The sequence below is a fragment of the Oncorhynchus clarkii genome, chromosome 33, assembly GCF_045791955.1.
Source record: "Oncorhynchus clarkii lewisi isolate Uvic-CL-2024 chromosome 33, UVic_Ocla_1.0, whole genome shotgun sequence".
Classification (NCBI taxonomy): domain Eukaryota; kingdom Metazoa; phylum Chordata; class Actinopteri; order Salmoniformes; family Salmonidae; genus Oncorhynchus; species Oncorhynchus clarkii.
Window position 1 is genome coordinate 42,270 of NC_092179.1, and position 20,740 is coordinate 63,009.

At 42.1% G+C, this 20,740-nt stretch overlaps 1 pseudogene; it reads left to right on the top strand.

Moving 5' to 3' along the window:
* Positions 1 to 20,740, top strand: part of LOC139392531 (NEDD4-binding protein 2-like) — a 33,857-nt pseudogene that overhangs the window by 386 nt on the left and 12,731 nt on the right.

Here is a 20,740-nt window from a genome sequence, read left to right on the forward strand (position 1 = left end):
GGTAGCCTTCCACAAGCTTCCCACAATAAATTGGGTGAATTTTGGCCCATTCCTCCTGACAGCTGGTGTAACTGAGTCAGGTTTGTAGGCCTCCTTGCTCGCACAGGCCTTTTCAGTTCTGCCAACACATTTTCTATAGGATTCAGGGCTTTGTGATGACTGCTCCAATACCTTGACTTTGTTGTCCTTAAGCCATTTTGCCACAACTTTGGAAGTATGCTTGGGATCATTGTCCATTTGAAAGACCCATTTGCGACCAAGCTTTAATTTCCTGACTGATGTTGCTTTAATATCCACAATTTTCCTCATGATCTATTTTGTGAAGTGCATCAGTCCCTCCTTCAGCAAAGCACCTCCACAACATGATGCTGCCACCCCTGTGATTCACAGTTGGAATGGTGTTCTTCGGCTTGCAAGCCTCCCCCTTTTTCCTCCAAACATAACGATGATCATTATGGCCAAACAGTTCTATTTTTGTTTCATCAGACCAGAGGATGTTTCTCCAAAAAGTACGATATTTTTCCCCATGTGCAGTTTCAAACCGTAGTCTGGCTTTTTTTTATGCCGATTTTGAAGCAGTGGCTTCTTCCTTGCTGAGCGGCCTTTCAGGTTATGTCGATATAGGACTCGTTTTACTGTGGTTATAGATACTTTTGTACCTGTTTCCTCCAGCATCTTCACAGGGTCTTTTGCTGTTGTTCTAGGATTGATTTGCACTTTTCGCAACAAAGTACGTCCTTCCTGAGCGGTATAATGGCTGCGTGGTCCCAATAGCATACTATTGTTTGTACAGATGAACGTGCTACCTTCAGGCTTTTGGGAATTTCTCCCAAGGATGAACCAGACTTGTGGAGGTTTACAATTTTTTTTACCATAACCGACCTACTGTAATAACGAGCCTTGCCCACACTGGTATGACAACGAGCTATTCCAGCCCAGGAGACTGATGCCTTGGGGGACCAGCTATGGTCCTAACTCAGATCACAATCACTGGCAACCTCCCCCACCTTTCCACACTCAGCCATACCCCAGGTTCCACAGACTTCCACACCACCTCCCGCCACCACCTCCAAACCCCTGCCTCCCGCCACCGCCTCCCGCAGACCACCAGTAACACCCCCAAAGAGAGGGCTCCCAGCAGGTCCTACATTTCCACAAGTTCCTTGTCCCTGATGGGTACAGGAACTCTCCAGTCTTGGATGACCATGGTTTTCCCCCACAGCACTCTAAAAGAGTGGGGGCTATGGTTGGAGTGATGAGTATGAACAGCAGGGTAATGACCAGCAAGGTTCTTCTCAATGGCAGCAGAGGTTTGACAGAGGATCAGCACCAACCACCAGAAGATACAACATATGACTATGATCCTTCTCTGGTTCTCATTCTGATGAGGGGAGCCCCGGGATCTGGGAAATCAACACTGTCCAGGTGTGTTTTTATCAGGGAAACGTTGTCGGGTAACAAAGGTTTTAGAAAAAGTATATAGACCGTTCAATAATCAGTTATAAAACTGTTGAAATTGGTTGAAATTGTGTGATTCTCTATTTGTCAAGCATCAAAATGACAACAAAAACTACGTTGCCCTTTAGGGTGAGGTTTATAACCCCCCCCCCCCCCCCCCCCCCCCCCCGTTGGTGCATAAAGAATATGATATCAGTTCAGTTGGTGTCTGGGACATTATATCTGATGATAGGACAACATAAATTGTATCTTGGAAAGTCAGATTCACATGGAATTGTTGTGCAATTTCAATGTTTAAATATGAAACTATTTGTGAAAAGATTAAATGTAATTTTAGCCTCCTAAATAAGATAAATGTTTCATTGTAGAATGTAGGTCCACTCAGTGGCCACACCCAAGTGAACAGACATTTAGTAAATAAATAATTAAGACAATTTGTGTATTGCTGATTCAACTTGTTAGCTAGGGTTCGTGCAGATAACCGAGTACTTACGACAATCAGAATGAGACCGATCGAGGTGACGATTAATATTGATATAAAAGATCTTCAAGAGTGGATTCAGGAGATAACCGCTCTATATAAATTAATGCTAACCTGGTGCCCCAGGTTATTAATGGTTTACTTGTCGCATGGTTTAATTCAATCACGTAATCAATTAAACGTTAGGTTATCGATTTGATAAAATAGCATGTCATATAATTAATCATAGAGACTCTACTCATGTTTGAATGTATTTCTCTCTTCTTCTTTTTTTTAAAGCATTTGTTTTGAGCCATTGCATGTGTGTTACTCTAGGGAACTGCTGTCCACAGGCTCCAGTGGGCTGAGTACAGATGACTACTTTTCCCTGGAGGAAGGCTACCCCTACGACCCCAGTCTGCTTGGGGCCGCACACTATTGGAACCAGAACAGAGGTTGGCTCATAGCAGTGTCTTTACAAAAGTCCATCGTTGCTATAGTTTTAAAATTTGTTTTTAAGCTATATTCTGATTTTATTGAACACCCAGAAAGAGAGAATGACAGTGGGAAAGATAGAAATTGTGTCAAAGGGTAGTAGGCCTGATTCAAACCTATGCCGATACTGAAGACGCATGTTGGAAGCTGAGGCATTCATGTTAGACCAGCCAGGCCACCATCATTGGTATTAATATGATGTATTGTTTAATTGGATATAGTGTTTGTTTTGTAAACATGTAAAAAAGATGCATGGATTAATAGTTTTACATCAATGCTTTGTATTCTTTCAGCCAAAGAAGTCGTGTAAACGCTGTTCTCCTGTCATTATTGATAACACAAACATGCAAGCTTGGGAAATGAAGCCATACGTTAAACTGGTAAGTTTTTATCCTGTTATATTGTCTGTGTTGCAGAATCCATTGTTCAGTTATCAAAAATCAACCCATTTTATGTAAATTTTAATAAATATGATGAATACTTATTTTTCACAATGCAGGGCTTGGCAAGAGGATACAGTATCAACTTTAATGAGCCTCACACCAGTTGTAAATGTAATTCTGTCCATGATTGTCTGCATTAAAAGATACCTGTACTAATGTCATGTAAGATGCCATGCCCATGTATTTAGAGAATATGCATTGTACAAATTATATACAGTACATCAAAGGGCATTCACTCACAGAGGAAAACTGGTCAATTTAAGAGTGTGCTACTAAATTAATGTCAACCTAGTTTTCTTTGCCCCATGTCATAAATCACATACAATTATTCATTACATTATTCTCTACAATATTATAACCTTACTTAGCAGTGATGATGAAATAAGAACTTTTTTTTTTTTTTGTGACCATGCAAGTTTAGACTGACTGTCGCTATCAATTTCGGCGTTTGAACGTGGTAACATTTGGAGGCGTTTCCACACTGGACCAATCAAAATTAACTTGATACCCTGGTCAGTTTCATCTCCAGATCATTGGCTTTCTTTGGCTATAACCACGATCAATCTATGTTGAGAGGCTGTTTATATGGTGATTTATACGCCCACACCAGCAGAAATACACTTTTTCGATCTGAAAGACGATGGCCAGAGTTTACCCATGTTGTAGTACATCGAAATATTTCAAAAGGTTGTCATTTTAGCCAGTAAGTATGATAAAGTTGGAAATCCGAAGTGAGACATTCGGGTAAATCTGTGTCAATGCGCTGTCTTTTCTTATGAGATGACATGTGTCGTGGAAATATTCAGTCAATAATATTTCTCAAATACCGGAGCCTGAGCCGAGCTGGTTCATGAAGTAACTCCCTTTCCAGCCTTGGCACACACAGGTTTCATCCTTACGTCACACACATAATAACTCCTCTTTATGTTAATGATTCATCCCCTCTGGCATTTAGCCACCATTATCTTTTTGCCTTGCACAAATTTTTGTTTGGTTTCATTTTAGGGCATAGAAACATTGGAGCCAAAGCAATAGTACAAAAATAAACAGACATGCCCACTCCCAAGACAGGTGCATGTCTAATGCCGTCTAATGACCTAGACACACAGAGTGCACTGATTTTACTCTAAGGTGTCACATATGTACTAGAAAATGTCCAATACGTGCAATTTATTTTTAGCCTGTTATATTTCATGGCTGGGTTTTATTTGAATGTTCGCAGCACTGCATTGGTTATTAATCAGAAATACCTGAAAAGTTATTCCTCTTTACAACTGAGTGGAGCTAAACAGCCTTGCAACCACTTAGCTGCCTGAGCCCATTGTACAAATTAAAACAGTGGTTGCAAACTTGTGTTTTTTGTACCTACACTTTTTTTTTTACCAGAATTATTCTAATCCATTGGATAATTTGTCAATTTTCACTTATTTTCTAGCTCGTCTGTATTAATTATATATATCTAACCATTTTATAAATGGTGTAAATGCATTATATGATTGCATTTTGTATCCCCTCTCCCCCCGTTGCCCCAAGATCAATGTTTTTGACAACGACAAGTTTTTCTTTACTACATGCTCAATCACTGCTTTGATTGTGTCTATCCTATAATGAAAAGGCACCCGCTAAAGAAAATTCAAGGAACTTGTTTATATACACATGACCAAAAGTATGTGGACACCTTCTCATCAAACTTCTCATTCTAAAATTATGGCCATTAATATGGAGTTGGTCCCCCTTTTTGCTGCTATAACGGCCTCCACTCTTCTGGGAAGACTTTCCACTAGATGTTGGAACATTGCTGCAGAGACTTGCTTCCATTCCACCATGAGCATTGGTGAGGTCAGGCACTGATGGTGGGCGTTTAGGCCTGGCTCGCAGTCAGAGTTCCAATTCATCCCAAAGGTGTTCGATTGGGTTGAGTTGGGGGCTCTGTGCAGGTTTTGGGGTCCATTTCCTTGTTCCTTGTCAATCATTGACTCATTGGTGAAATTAGCATTATGACTCTTTAAATCATTCAAAAACATTTAATGCAATTGCAGACAGAAGTTGACAACAGGGACATAATGCATGTTTCCGAGTAAGTTCTGCATTAAAGAAAAGGTCCCACGTTATTTTATTAAAGTGCTTTGATGCACCTGTACTGACCTCACCTTCTGGGTGATAGCGGGATGAACAGGCAATAGCTCAGGTGGTTGTTGTCCTTGATGATCTTTATGGCCTTCCTGTGACATCGGGTGGTGTAGGTGTCCTGGAGGGCAGGTAGTTTGCCCCCAGTGATGCGTTGTGCAGACCTCACTACCCTCTGGAGAGCCTTACGGTTGTGGGCGGAGCAGTTGCCGTACCAGGCGGTGATACAGCCCGACAGGATGCTCTCGATTGTGCATCTGTAAAAGTCGTGGGAGAACCCGGGAGTACAGGAGAGGGCTCAGAACGCACCCTTGTGGGACCCCAGTGTTGATCAGCGGGGTGGAGATGTTGTTACCTACCCTCTCCACCTGGGGGCGGCCCGTCAGGAAGTCCAGTACCCAGTTGCTCAGGGCGGGGTCGAGACCCAAGGTCTCGAGCTTGATGACGAGTTTGGAGGGTACTATGGTGTTAAATGCTAAACTGTAGTTGATGAACAGCATTCTCACATAGGTATTCCTCTTGTCCAGATGGGTTAGGCAGTGTGGTTGCGATTGCATCGTCTGTGGACCTGTTGGGGCGGTAAGCAAATTGGAGTGGGTCTAGGGTGTCAGGTAGGGTGGAGGTGATCAAAGCACTTCATGATGTCGGAAGTGAGTGCTATAGTCGTTTAGCTCACTTACCTTCGCTTTCTTGGGAACAGGAACAATGGTGGCCCTCTTGAAACAAGTGAGAACAGCAGACTGGGATAAGGATTGATTGAATATGTCCGTAAACACACCAGCCAGCTGGTCTGCGCATGCCCTGAGGACGTGGGTGTGGATGCCGTCTGGGCCTGTAGCCTTGCAAGGGTTAACACGTTTAAATGTTTTACTCACGTCAGCTGCAGTGAAGGAGATTGCGCAGGTTTTGGTAGCGGGCCGTGTCAGTGGCACTGTATTGTCCTCAAAGCGAGCAAAAAAGTTATTTCGTCTGTCTGGGAGCAAGACGTCCTGGTCCACGACGGGGCTGGTTTTCTTTTTGTAATCCGTGATTTGACTGTAGACCCTGCCACATACAGTGGGGCAAAAAAGTATTTAGTCAGCCACCAATTGTGCAAGTTCTCCCACTTAAAAAGATGAGAGGCCTGTAATTTTCCTCGTAGGTACACTTCAACTATGACAGACAAAATGAGAAAAAAAATCCAGAAAATCACATTGTAGGATTTTTAATGAATTTATTTGCAAATTATGGTTGAAAATAAGTATTTTGTCACCTACAAACAAGCAAGATTTCTGGCTCTCACAGACCTGTAACTTCTTCTTTAAGAGGCTCCTCTGCCCTCCACTCATTACCTGTATTAATGGCACCTGTTTGAACTTGTTATCAGTATAAAAGATACCTGTCCACAACCTCAAACAGTCACACTCCAAACTCCACTATGGCCAAGACCAAAGAGCTGTCAAAGGACACCAGAAACAAAATTGTAGACCTGCACCAGGCTGGGAAGACTGAATCTGCAGTAGGTAAGCAGCTTGGTTTGAAGAAATCAACTGTGGGAGCAATTATTAGGAAATGGAAGACATACAAGACCACTGATAATCTTCCTCGATCTGGGGCTCCATGCAAGATCTCACCCCGTGGGGTCAAAATTATCACAAGAACGGTGAGCAAAAAACCCAGAACCACACCTAGTGAATGACCTACAGAGAGCTGGGACCAAAGTAACAAAGCCTACCATCAGTAACACACTACGCCGCCAGGGACTCAAATCCTGCAGTGCCAGACGTGTCCCCCTGCTTAAGCCAGTACATGTCCAGGCCCGTCTGAAGTTTGATAGAGAGCATTTGGATGATCCAGAAGAAGATTGGGAGAATGTCATATGGTCAGATGAAACCAAAATATAACTTTTTGGTAAAAACTCAACTCGTCGTGTTTGGAGGACAAAGAATGCTGAGTTGCATCCAAAGAACACCATACCCACTGTGAAGCATGGGGGTGGAAACATCATGCTTTGGGGCTGTTTTTCTGCAGAGGGACCAGGACGACTGATCCGTGTAAAGGAAAGAATGAATGGGGCCATGTATCGTGAGATTTTGAGTGAAAACCTCCTTCCATCAGCAAGGGCATTGAAGATGAAATGTGGCTGGGTCTTTCAGCATGACAATGATCCCAAACACACTGCCCGGGCAACAAAGGAGTGGCTTCGTAAGAAGCATTTCAAGTTCCTGGAGTGGCCTAGCCAGTCTCCAGATCTCAACCCCATAGAAAATCTTTGGAGGGAGTTGAAAGTCCGTGTTGCCCATCAACAGCCCCAAAACATCACTGCTCTAGAGGAGATCTACATGGAGGAATGGGCCAAAATACCAGCAACAGTGTGTGAAAACCTTGTGAAGACTTACAGAAAACGTTTGACCTCTGTCATTGCCAACAAAGGGTATATAACAAAGTATTGAGAAACTTTTGTTATTGACCAAATACTTATTTTCTACCATAATTTGCTAATAAATTCATTAAAAATCCTACAAGTGATTTTCTGGATTTTTTTCCTCATTTTGTCTGTCATCGTTGAAGTGTACCTATGATGACAATTACAGGCCTCTCTCATCTTTTTAAGTGGGAGAACTTACACTTTTTTGCTTCACTGTACCTCTCATGTCTGAGCCATAGAATTGCGACTCTACTTTGTCTCTATACTGACACTTAGCTTGTTTGATTGCCTTGCGGAGGGAATAGCCACACTGTTTGTATTCGGTCATGTTTCCGGTCACCTTGCCCTGATTAAAAGCAGTGGTTTGCGCTATCAGTTTGGTGCGAATGCTGCCATCAATCCATGGTTTCTGGTTGGGGAATGCTTTAATAAACGCTGTGGGTACAACATCACCGATGCACTTGCTAATAAACTCGCTCACCAAATCAGCGTATTCATCAATGTTGTTGTTTGACGCAATATGGAACATTTCCCAGTCCACGTGATCGAAGCAATCTTGAAGTGTTGAATCAGATTGGTCGGACCAGTGTTGAACAGACCTGAGCGCGGGAGCTTCCTGTTTAGTTTCTGGCAGGGAGCAACAAAATGGAGTCGTGGTCAGCTTTTCCGAAAGGAGGGCGGGGGAGGGCCTTATATGAGTTGCGGAAGTTAGAATAACAATGATCCAGGGTTTTACCGGCCCTGGTAGTACAATCGATATGCTGATAGAATTAAGGGAGTCTTGTTTTCAGATTAGCCTTGTTAAAATGCCCAGCCACAATGAATGCAGCCTCGGAATATGTGGTTTCCAGTTTACATAGAGTCAAATGACGTTCGTTCAGGGCCATCAATGTGTCTGCTTGGGGGGGAATATATGCGGCTGTGATTATAATCAAAGAGAATTCTCTTGGTAGATGCGGGCGGCATTTGATTGTGAGGAATTCTAAGTCAGGTGAACAGAAGGACTTGAGTTCCTGTATGTTGTTATGATCACACCACGTCTCGTTAATCATAAGGCATACCCCCCCCCCCCCCCCCCCGCCCCCGCCCCCGCCCTTCTTCTTACCAGAAATATGCTTGTTTCTGTCGGCGCGATGCGTGAAGAAACCAGCTGGCTGTACCGACTCCGATAGCGTGTCTCGAGTGAGCCATGTTTCCGTGAAACAAAGAACGCTAGTCTCTTATGTCTCTCTGGATTGCTACCCTTGCTCGGCTTTCATCTATCTTGTTGTCAAGAGACTGGACATTGGCGAGTAGTATGCTCGGGAGCGGTGTGCCCGTCTCCGGAACCTGCCCAGAAGACCGCTTCGTCTGCCCCTTTTACGAAGTCGTTGTTTTGGTTCGCTGGCTGGGATCCAATCCATTGTCCTGGGTGGTAGGCAAAACCGAGGAACCACTTTGGGAAAGTCATAATGTTGGTGAGTTGACATTGCTCTTATATGATTATAATACTCTGTCTGTTCCTTCCTAACCTGCGTTTGCAGCTGCTGTTGCTAACTCAACGGCTAGGAGGTATCACTTCTGTCGTGAATAAGAGTTCAAAGTTCATACCATTCGCAACCAAAGCTCACGCTGATGTTGGCTTCGTTCTGTAGTTTTTATCTGAACCATTCTGACATTGGACCTTCGTCCTCCCATCCTCGGAACAGGAATATTGTCGTCAAGGCTTTATATAGGAATGGAGAGGAGGGTGTGTTTGAAAAGTTTTATAGCCCATGTCCCTTCACAGGGGCGGACCACTGATTGAGCAGAGCCCTAACCTTATAAAAATCCAATTCTCACATTTCATCCCATCACGAATAATTTCATATTCAAACATTTAAATTGAACAACAATTCCATGTGAATCCGATAACTCTGATGTGTAGACTTTCCACTGTAGAGTTTGTCATCTTATCATTGATGAGAATGTCTCAGATGACAACCGAACTGATATCATATTCATTAAGTACCACCGCATATGTTCAATTGGTCGGATTACCAGAATATAGTTAATTTCCCCCACCTTCTGATGTTCCCAGAATCTCTATGTTAACCAAGGTGTTTGCAAATGTAACATCAGTAGGGTAGAGAAAGGAAAAAGGGGGGAAGAGGAATTTATGACTGTCATAAACCTACCCCCAGGCCAACGTCATGACACCAGCCTTTCAAAGCACTTCATGGCTACAGATGTGAGTGCTACGGGTCGGTAGTCATTTAGGCAGGTTACCTGAGTGTTCTTGGGCACAGGGACTATGGTGGTCTGCTTGAAACATGTTGGTATTACAGACTCTGACAGGGAGAGGTTGAAAATGTCAGTGAAGACACTTGCTAGTTGGTCTGCGCATGCTCGCAGTACACGTCCTGCTAATCCGTCTGGCCCTGCGGCCTTGTGAATTTTTACCTGTTTAAAGGTCTTACTCACATCGGCTGCGGAGAGCGTGATCACACCGTCTTCCGTAACAGCTGGTGCTCTCATGCATGTTTCAGTATTATTTGCCTCATGGCGAGCATAGAGGTAGTTTAGCTCGTCTGGTAGGCTTGTGTCACTGGGCAGCTCGCAGCTGTGCTTCCCTTTGTAGCTGTGCTTCCCGTCTGGGTTAGAGTCCCGCTCCTTGAAAGAGGCCGCTCTACCCTTTAGCTCAGTGCAGATGTTGCCTGTAATCCATGGCTTATGGTTGGGGTATGTACGTACAGTCACAGTGGGGATGACGTCATCGATCCACTTATTGATAAAACCAATGACTGATGTGGTGTACTCATCAATGCCATCAGAGGAATCCCGGAGCATATTCCAGTCTGTGCTAGCAAAACAGTCCTGTAGCTTAGCATCTGCTTCATCTGACCACCTTATTTTTTTATTGATCGAGTCACTGGTGCTTCCTGCTTTAATTTTTGCTTGTAAGCAGGAATCAGGAGGATAGAATTCTAATCAGATTTGCCAAATGGAGGGTGAGCTTTGTATGCGTCTGTGTGTGGAGTAAAGGTGGTCCAGAGTTTTTTGTTTTGTTTTTTCTCTCTCTCCTCTGGTTGTTTATTTAACATGCTGATAGAAATTTGGTAAGACGGATTTAAGATCCACTGCGTTAAATTCCCGGGCTACTAGAAGCGCTGCCTCTGGGTGAGCGTTTTCCTGTTTGCTAATGGCGGAATACAGCTCGTCAGTGCGGTCTTAGTGCCAGCATCAGTCTGATCAGGAGGCATTTCCGCACTTTGGACCAAACAAAATCAACTTGATACATTAATTTTCATCTCCTGATCCTCTAATCATGGTCAGTCAATGTTGAGAGGGCCGTTTCTATGGCAATTTTAAGAGGGAAGACAATCAAATCTGGAACAGATTTTTTTCGGGGATGGTACATAATGAAATTCAGTCTGTTAGCTCTGTTATTGCCTGTGTTTCATTTAGAAAAAGCCCATGTTATCACACACAAACCTGCAGCCACAAGCTAGCTTGTCAGTTGGTGTTCGAAGTTGATGCTGTTCTGCCCACCGAGCAGTGACAGAGTTCTATTGAGCAGAGAACACTTTTTGACCATGTTCGTAATAACATTCTTTTCACTTTAATCATGCTAAATTCACTGATGAAGTAGTAACACTTTTGAGCTATATATGGTAGAGACCTAAGGTTTTTCTGGTACAGTTTATTTTCATAAACATACAATTATTATTTCATTCTATGGATGAACACCCCATAATATTAACATTTGACATATTTTGATAGACCAAAGTATTAGCTATCTCACCATGTAAAAGAACAAGCTAATATAATGTTGTTCCTTAAATGCAACTAACTGGATTTATTTAAACTCCTTCAGACACCATAAAAGGCATTTCATTTACAATTACTGTCCAACAAGTATTTAAAGGCCTTGATTGTTTAATTCTAACAATAGATTATTCAAGTATGTAATACAAATATCCAAACTTAGTTTTCTTTCATAGCACTATTAAAAGCTCCAGGGCTAATTTCGTTAGCATTTTGACATGTTTTTTTTATTTTGTTTAGAACATAAAACATTTCACAAAGCATCATTTATCAATGTCGCTCTTGCTGCGGGTGATTCTTTGATCCACCTCTACACAGACGACACCATTCTGTATACATCTAGCCCTTCTTTGGACACTGTGTTAACAAACCTCCAAACGAGCTTCAATGCCATATAACACTCCTTCGTGGCCTCCAACTGCTCTTAAATGCTAGTAAAACTAAATGAATGCTCTTCAACCAATTGCTGCCCACACCCGCCTGCCCGACTAGCATCACTACTCTGGACGGTTCTGACTTAGAATATGTGGACAACTATAAATACCTAGGTGTCTGGCTAGACTGTAACTCTCCTTCCAGATTCATATTAAGCATCTCCAATCCAAAACTAAATCTAGAATCTGCTTCCTATTTCACAACAAAGCCTCCTTCACTCATGCTGCCAAACATACCCTCCTAAAACTGACTATCCTACTGATCCTTGACATGGACGATGCCATTTACAAAATAGCCTCCAACGCTCTTCTCAGCAAACTGGATGCAGTCTATCACAGTGCCATCCGTTTTGCCCCATATACTGCCCACCACTGCAACCTGTATGCTCTCGTTGGCTAGTCCTCGTTATACTCATCACCAAACACTCTGCCTCAAGGTAATCTATAAGTCTTTGCTATTTAAAGCTCCGCCTTATCTCAGCTCACTGGTCACCATAGCAACACCCACCCATAGCACGCGCTCCAGCAGGTATATTTCACTGGTCCTCCCCAAAGCCAACACCTCCTTTGGCTGCTTTTCCTTCCAGTTCTCTGCTGCCAATAACTGGAACGAATTGCAAAAATCACTGAAGTTGGAGACTTATATCTCCCTACCTAACTTTAAGCATCAGCTGTCAGAGCAGTTTACCGATCGCTGCAGCTGTACACAGCCCATCTGTAAATAGCCCATCCAACCAACCTCATCCCATATTTGTTTTTGTTTTTCTTCTCTTTTGCACACCAGTATATCTACTTGCACATCCTCATCTGCTCATCTATCACGGCAGTGTTAATCTGCTAAATTGTAATTACTTCGCCACTTTATTGCCTTATCTCCTTACTTAATTTGCACACACTGTATACAGATTTTTCTATTGTGTTATTGACTGTACGTTTATTTATTCCATGTGTAACTGTTGTTTTTGTCGCACTGCTTTGCCAGGTTGTAGTTGTAAATGAGAACTTGTTCTCAGCTGGCCTACCTGGTCAAATAAAAACATTATCCCTTAGGTCTAGCACAGCAAATACATCAATTGTTTAAGCATATGTTGCAGAATGGTGTTAAAAAATATATTTTTTCAGAATACTGCCAAAAACATATGGTCTCCATCAGTGACGGAGTTGACAACAGATACTCAAAATACATTTTTGTCTGTTTAATACAAACATTTGGAAATTACCCAATAAAAACAACCATTCTGTCTGATCTTTCAGCACTGTGACTGAGTTGATGTTTCACACTTGTCAAAAAAAAAATCTTAATTCAGGAGGTATACACAGTAGCAATTATTCCCGAATGAGTGAGCGTTCATGTGCAAAGTATTAGCATTTCAATTGTTATAATTTTTAACTTTAGTGTCTTATCTCAGTCGATCCCCACTTCCCTTTTGTCCACCAAGCCGCGATGCCGGTTTAGCCCACTAGGGCACATTCCCCTATCATTTCCTTGTACCAATATCTACTTGTTTGTTTGTGCATTTCTGTGATTATTTAGTTAGTAAATAAAGGATTTAAGACAATTGATGTATGGATGACTCATAGTGAAGACTGGGTTTGTGCAGATAACCAACAATTTACGATGCCTGGAATGAGACTAACGTGAGGTAAAGAATAACTCATTAATTAGAAGACTAATTGATCAGATATTAAAATATCTGAAAGTTATATTAGGAAAATTATAACTTTGTAATCTGAAAATTTTCCTTGGTGCCCCGACTTCCTAGTTAATTACATCTACTTGATTAGTTAATCACGTAATAATAATTACAGAGAATTAATTTGATAAATTAAAAATAAGTCTTGAGTTTAATGATGCCAAAGACACGACAATGTGTTCTAAGATTATCCCTGTCTAGGGGCCTGTCTGCTCCTCACTGTTCTCATTGTGGAGTTTACAACTAGATTTGCTTTCTGCTCTTGCGGCCTAGTACGGTTTTGCAAGTGGTCTCGACCACCCCACCGGCCTCGACAAAGCTTATCATGGGCGAGTATTCCCCCCCTTTGTGTCTCGGGACCCCCCCACCAGCGGGGGATGTTGGTATACGAGGCACAAACGAAAAGGTCGGACCCTATGTACAAGTTGTCAGCGACCGCGTCATGAGAATGGCTGTAACCTTTTCACCAAATCTCCTGGTGTTTGTGCTTCAAAACACTCAGTGGCTGTCGAGGCCTGTCAGTCACCACAGCATCCGTGTTTGGCAACCTCTTCAGTACCTGAGAACTGAGACAAGGATATCTTTCTGTGATATTGCAAAGTGTTTCACCAGTGGGAGTCATCGGGTCAGTTGCTGGACTGACGCCATTAGTGTCCTTGTAAGGGGTGACAGTCCACCACAAAGCGGAAGATGTATAATCGGAAGCAGAGTACACTTTGCGCGCCGACGCTTTTACTGCTTTGGTGGCTGCGGTGCTTGCGGAAGTGTCCGAAGGACAAGAGAAGTTCATCACAGCAACAATATTGCATGACTCCAAGGAGAAGGGAGGATGCTCATTCACAGAGACTGCTGGCTCGAAATCATAAAAATAATGGTCAATCAGGTTTGCTGATGGAATGTATTGACATCTCGTAATATCTCCTTGGATCGGATTCTGCACCAAGAGGTTTCTAAACGTCTTTTTCCCAAGGGATACTTTCAACACATACCCCTCATGGATGACTGCGCTGCAGCTAGCGTTGGGGGAAGACAATGTGGTCAGTGGAAAAGGCAATGTGGCCTGTGACCATAAATGTCAGTGGTAGTAACCGATCCATAAAGTCTGCTCCAAGTAGCAGGGGTTCAGATTCGAGGCTGGTAACATACACAGAATGAACGAGCAATACGTCCTGGAAGTGTAGTTTCAGCATGAGACTCAATGTGAGAGGCGAGGTAGTCTGAGTGAAACCTCGAAGTGTAGTGTCGCATCGTTCCACTTTTAACCAACGTTTAGTTGGCTTCAAAGCCCTTTTGAGATCATCGAACAATGTTTGAGAGATGAGCGATATTGTCGCGCCCGAATCAATTAAGTTAACTTCTTTGGGGTAGGGGGCAGTATTTTCACGTATTTTCACAGTATTTTCATTTTTAAACTGCCTGCTACTCAGGCCCAGATGCTAGGATATGCATATTATTTGGATAGAAAACACTGAAGTTTCTAAAACTGTTTGAATGATGTCTGTGAGTATAACAGAACTCGTATGGCAGGCAAAAACCTGAGGAAAAAATCCAACCAGGAAGTGGGAAATCTGAGGTTTGTAGGTTTTCAAGTCTTAGCCTATCCAATATACAGTGTCTGTGGGGTCACTTCCTACGGCTTCCACTAGGTGTCAACAGTCTTTAGAACCTTGTTTCAGGCTTCTACTGTGAAGTGGGAGAGAATGAGAGCTGATTGAGTCATGGGTCTGCCAGAAGGACATGTGCTCAGTCAGGCGCGCGCCCCCGTGAGAGATAGCTCCGTTCCCTCTCATTTCTAAAGACAAAGGAATTCTCCGGTTGAAACATTATTGATGATTTATGATAACAACATCCTAAAGATTGATTATATACATCGTTTGACATGTTTCTACAAACTGTAATATCACTTTTTTGACTTTGTCTGGACCTAGTGCCTGCGCATTTCGATTACTGTACTAAATGCGCAAACAAAAATGAGGTATTTGGACATAAATGATTTACTTTTTCGAACAAAACTAACATTTATTGTGGAACTGGGATTCCTGGGAGTCCATTCTGATGAAGATCATCAAAGGTAAGTGAATATTTATAATGCTAATTCTGACTTTTGTTGACTCCATAACATGGCGGGTATCTGTATTGCTTGTTTTGGTCTCTGAGCGCTGTACTCAGATTATTCCTTGGTGTGCTTTTTCCGCAAAGCTTTTTAATAATCTGACACAGCAGTTGCATTAAGGAGAAGTATATCTTTTAATTCCTTGCATAACAGTTGTATTTTCATCAACATTTATAATGAGTATTTCTGTAAATTGACGTAGCTCTCTGCACTGTCACCGGATGTTTTGGAGTTCAAACGTAACAATGCGCCAATGTAAACAGAGATTTTTGTATGTAAATATGAACTTTATCGAACAAAACATACATGTATTGTGTAACATGAAGTCCTATGAGTGCCATCTGATGAAGATCATCAAAGGTTAGTGATTAATTTTTATCTCTATTTCTGCTTTTTTGTGACTCCTCTCTTTGGCTGGAAAAATGGCTGTTTTTTGTGACTAGGTACTGAACTAACATAATCGCATGGTATGCTTTCGTTGTAAAGCCTTTTTGAAATCGGACACCGTGGTGGGATTAACAACAAGTTTATCTTTAATATGGTGTATGTAAACATGTATGTTTGAGGAATTTTAATTATGAGATTTCTGTTTGAATTCGTCGCCCTGCACTTTCACTGGATGTTGGTCAGGTGGGATGTTAACGTCCCACGTACCCTAGAGAGGTTAAGCAGTCCTCCAGGACTGTTTCCAGGTATAGCCATTCAGATTCGCGTTTAGTGGACATATTTCCCACAAAGTGGAGTGCTCGTTCGCAACGACGTGATGTGCCATTTCGGTGAAGGTGAAAGCAGATCGACTTTTTGGATATTGAGTGGGTTTGGCTTTAACCTGTTGCGACTCTAGGGGCAGTATTTTCATTTTTGGGAAAAAAACATTCCCGTTTTAAACGGGATATTTTGTCAGGACAAGATGCTAGAATATGCATATAATTGACAGCTTTCGGTAGAAAACACTCTAACGTTTCCAAAACTGTAAAGATATTGTCTGTGAGTATAACAGAACTGATGTTGCAGGCGAAAGCCTGAGAAAAATCCAATCCGGAAGTGCCCCATATTTTGAAAGCGCTACGTTCCGATGAGTCCCTATTGAGCTGTGAATACCCTATCAACCAGCTTACGCTTTCTACGTATTCCCCAAGGTGTCTACAGCATTGTGACGTAGTTTTACGCATTTATGTTGAATAGCCGTAGGCGGCTACATTGCGTAAGTGGTCACATGATGGCTCCCAGGGTGACTCTCACGTAAAATACAGAGGTAGCCATTACTCCAATCGGTCCTACTGAAAAACGAATTGTCCCGACGGATATATATATATAAAATTACCTTTATTTAACTAGGCAAGTCAGTTAAGAACAAATTCTTATTTTCAATGACGGCCTAGGAACAGTGAGTAGATAGATATTAGAAAAACACTTTGAGGATTGATTATAAACAACATTTGCCATGTTTTTGTCGATATTATGGAACTAATTTGGAATATTTTTCGCCGTTTTCGTGACTGCAATTTCCGGGCGATTTCTCAGCCAAACGTGAAGAACAAACGGAGCTATTTCGCCTACAAAAATTATGCCTGCTGCTAGCAAGGCATAATGCTATGCTAGTCTATGATAAACTTACACAAATGCTTGTCTAGTTTTGGCTGTAAAGCATATTTTGAAAATCTGAGATGACAGGGTGATTAACAAAAGGCTAAGCTGTGTTCCAATATATTTCACTTGTGATTTTCATGAATAGGAAGATTTTCTAGGAAGATTTATGTCCGTTGCGTTATGCTAATTAGTGTCAGGCGATGATTACGCTCTGGACCCGGGATGGGGAGTCACAAGAAGTTTTAACAAAGCTTTTGACCTTTTTCTTCGCAATCTTTGTATCAGAGTCTATAGACAAAGTCTGTGGGCTTGTTTCTTGATCAATCAGGCCCTGGATAGGGTCTTGAGTGAGAGCGGGAGAAATTCGATTTTTAATGTCCTTGTAAGGGTGTTAATTCTTGCAGACCTGGTATCCGGCAATTCCCCGTCTAGTCCTATCTTTTACCCTTTCTCAAATTTTTCTCGCTTTAGTTCTTCATATAGTGGAACTTCTAGAGAACATTGGTCTACGTTTTGATCATCCTTTAAAACCCTTTGTTACCCTTGTGCTCTGACACTTTGTGTGGGTTGGGTGCAAGAATGTAGAGAACAGGTCGATTGTAGTGGTAGTCATTTCGATGGCGATGTACTTTACAGTTATTTCGACCGTGGTTATTGGTTTCATCTCTCAATGCTCCAATACCTGATAATGCACCCTCCTAACTGGAGTGAGTGCTCCTGGTCAAACTTCAAGCCGAGTGGTCAGGGCTCTTAGCGTTGCGAGCTTTTGGTGCTTCAATTGCTGTGCTTGCAAGCTCCCTGAGTTATAAGATAGGCAAGCCAACGTGGGCTGTAGGGCCCAAGAAGGTAATGAAAGTGGGATACATGTTCGACAGAAACATTTGTTTGAATGGTAACAGCTCTTCCATTCCTGTTTCAGTGAGTAGGCCAAAGTAAACTGAACGAAGCCTATGATCTGAGCATGTTTAACATTGTTAGCCAGTGAGCTATCGTGTTTGCGAGTCACAACCACTGAATTCTAATTTCAAAGCTGTGGCAAGTTTAGCGTAGTCGTTTAGCACGTGGTGCTGTTTTAGACGAATGAACCTAGTCAAGTCTATTTGGCATTTGCTTCAACAAGATAAAGCCTGTCAGAACCCGTAAGCATTCAGGAACCCATCCAATGCGTCCTCTATGTCAGCTAGGAACGTCTCAGTATCGTTTGGCTGACCTGGAATGGGGTCTAAAGTGGGGAAATTCTTGACGAGTTTGTCAAGGCGTTCCGTGGCCGCTGGCGGAGAGGGGAGGGTTGGCTTCATCCTGTGAGGAAATTGGCGCCAAGAGGAGAAGCAAAGCTTTGGCTGTGTTGGCGAAGAGGCGCCATATTACTCAGTTACGAATGGCCAAGAGAAGACTGAGGGACACATGAGGGAGGCCAAGTCTGAAACCTCCAATCATCTCCACTTCTTTGAGTACCGGACTCCGGTTGCTTGGTTGGGTAGTCGCGTGACCGTTCTGGAATTCCACCAGATTGTACCTAAGGGTGGTATTCTGCTGCATTGCAGAGTCCACTTGAGCGCTTAGAGTACTGATTTTGGACACATGAGTGTCACACTTGCTCCTTTCGGTCTCAAACTTATCTGTCATTGTTTGCAGATAGAGCTCCTGAGTACAGAGCGAGAGATTCAGTGATGAGATTTCCTCCGCATGCTTAGAAATCAATATTTCCATCTTCATCACCTGAGTTCTCTCATCATTAATTTGGTCAGCGACTTCAATGAGTTCTGCTGATTTGTCGTCCAACTTAGTCATTGTGTTCATTATCTGATCGTCTTTGGTCTGCAGCATTTGGAGTAGAACATTGTTACTTTGAGTAACGTTCAACCAAACTGCATGCATGTTATCAAATTGCGTGCTCCTGTTTGTAGATAACTCAACAGATTTATTTTGTTTGGAGTGGACTACATCGTATTTAGTTTTGGCTAAATCGAGTTCTTCCTGGAGACAACGATTTTGTTGAAGAGTTTGTGCTCGTTCATCATCATAAGTATTTGCCATTATTTTTAATTGTTTAGATTTCAAACACAGTTCCTTGGCTAGCAGAATGTTTTAATTTCCTGCTTTTGTCAATAGTTGCTCGGTTCTCTCCACCTGTCATGTCAGTCATGTCTTGCACATGCTTCAGCTGTGCACTGTGGTATTGGACCGATGGCAGTCTTTGATGGCGATACATAAGGGCTAAAGTGGAGAGTGTTTCGCAATTTCTGCTGTTTTTCTGCTAATGGCATAGTTAGGGTCGGTATCGCTGCTGATGTCAGATATCAATCCTTTTATGGGAGGAGGTTCACTAATTAGAGGAGGAGTGGTGACCACCTCTGATAGCTTGCACAATAATATTTAGAGGAAAAATTAAGCTTTTTTTCAAAATTTGGGTTGGGAATTCATTGGAAGCTGAAAAGATGATTTTCATCTATTTATAGATGTTAATGAACCATCAGTACTGTATCAGTAATGTGGGAGTTGGATGTGAATGAATTTATCAAAAGCAAATTGATTAATCAATGATAATGATTAATCATACCTGGTTAGGCTATCTGGCAATTAAACTTTAATAAAACTGAGTTCATATAGGTTAATATGGGAACGTTTAAAATGTAACCAATTAAATTGAATGAGACGATGATATCCAATCAATTGAGATTGTCTGGATTATCATAAGTGTAAACAGTAGTTTAAATGTTAGGGTACATTCATCACCAGGTTCACATGTCCCTAAGGCCGAAGCCACATGGGATTCCCGCTGGAGGCAGGACTTCATTCAATACTGGGTAGTCCTGAATGAACTTTGATTAAATCTGTCAAATTTGCAAATGCAAAGTTAATGATACATCAAAACTGTATAGGTTATTTGGGAATTAAACTTTAATTAATCTGAGAGCCTTGTTGCTCTAGGTTAATGTGGAAAAGTTGAAATTGTCTCATTGTAGAAAACCAATCAATTTAGATATTATTTAAAAGATCTATCTGAAAAGGTAAGTCTGGCAATTTTACTTATTAGTTCAATTGAATGAGATATCGATATCCAATCAATTGCGATTGGCTGGTTATCATAAGTAACCACGTGATGCACTTTTGGGTGTCACCTAAATTAAATACAGAATCTTATGTATTCTAATAACTGGCCATTCTGAAAAGGAAAATGCAACTTACACTTTTACAATTTACACTGAGCTGTGCTTCGATAAATGGGTCGAAGATGGAAGACTGGTTTCCCCAGCAGAGATCACCATTGTCCTTAGATTCTTCAATCTGGTCATAGTGTTGTAGAGTGGATACGTTGAAGTCCCTGTCGTTCTCAGGAGATTGTCTGTCCTTTCCTAGGTCACGTACGTTTACAGCTGCAGCTGATAACTCAACGTCTAGGATGTATCTTCTTCTTTAGTGAATAAGATTTAAAAGTTCATACCAAGTTGCCATACTCAGCTCGTGCTGTATTCTAGCAGGTCTAGTCAAAATTCATCCTTCCAGCGTGGTGATCGTCACCTCCACGTTGAAATGAGCCCTTTTAAATGTATGGACACCAGTCCTTACGTCATCGGGAACTGAGGTTGACTTCCGTACTGTGGGAGAGAAGGGCGTGTTACATAGATCTCAACCAATGTCTGTTCACTTGGGCGTGGCCACTGAGTGAGCATAGTTTACTTATGAAAACAATTCTCTCATTTAGAAGCTAAAATTACATTTAGTCTTTGCA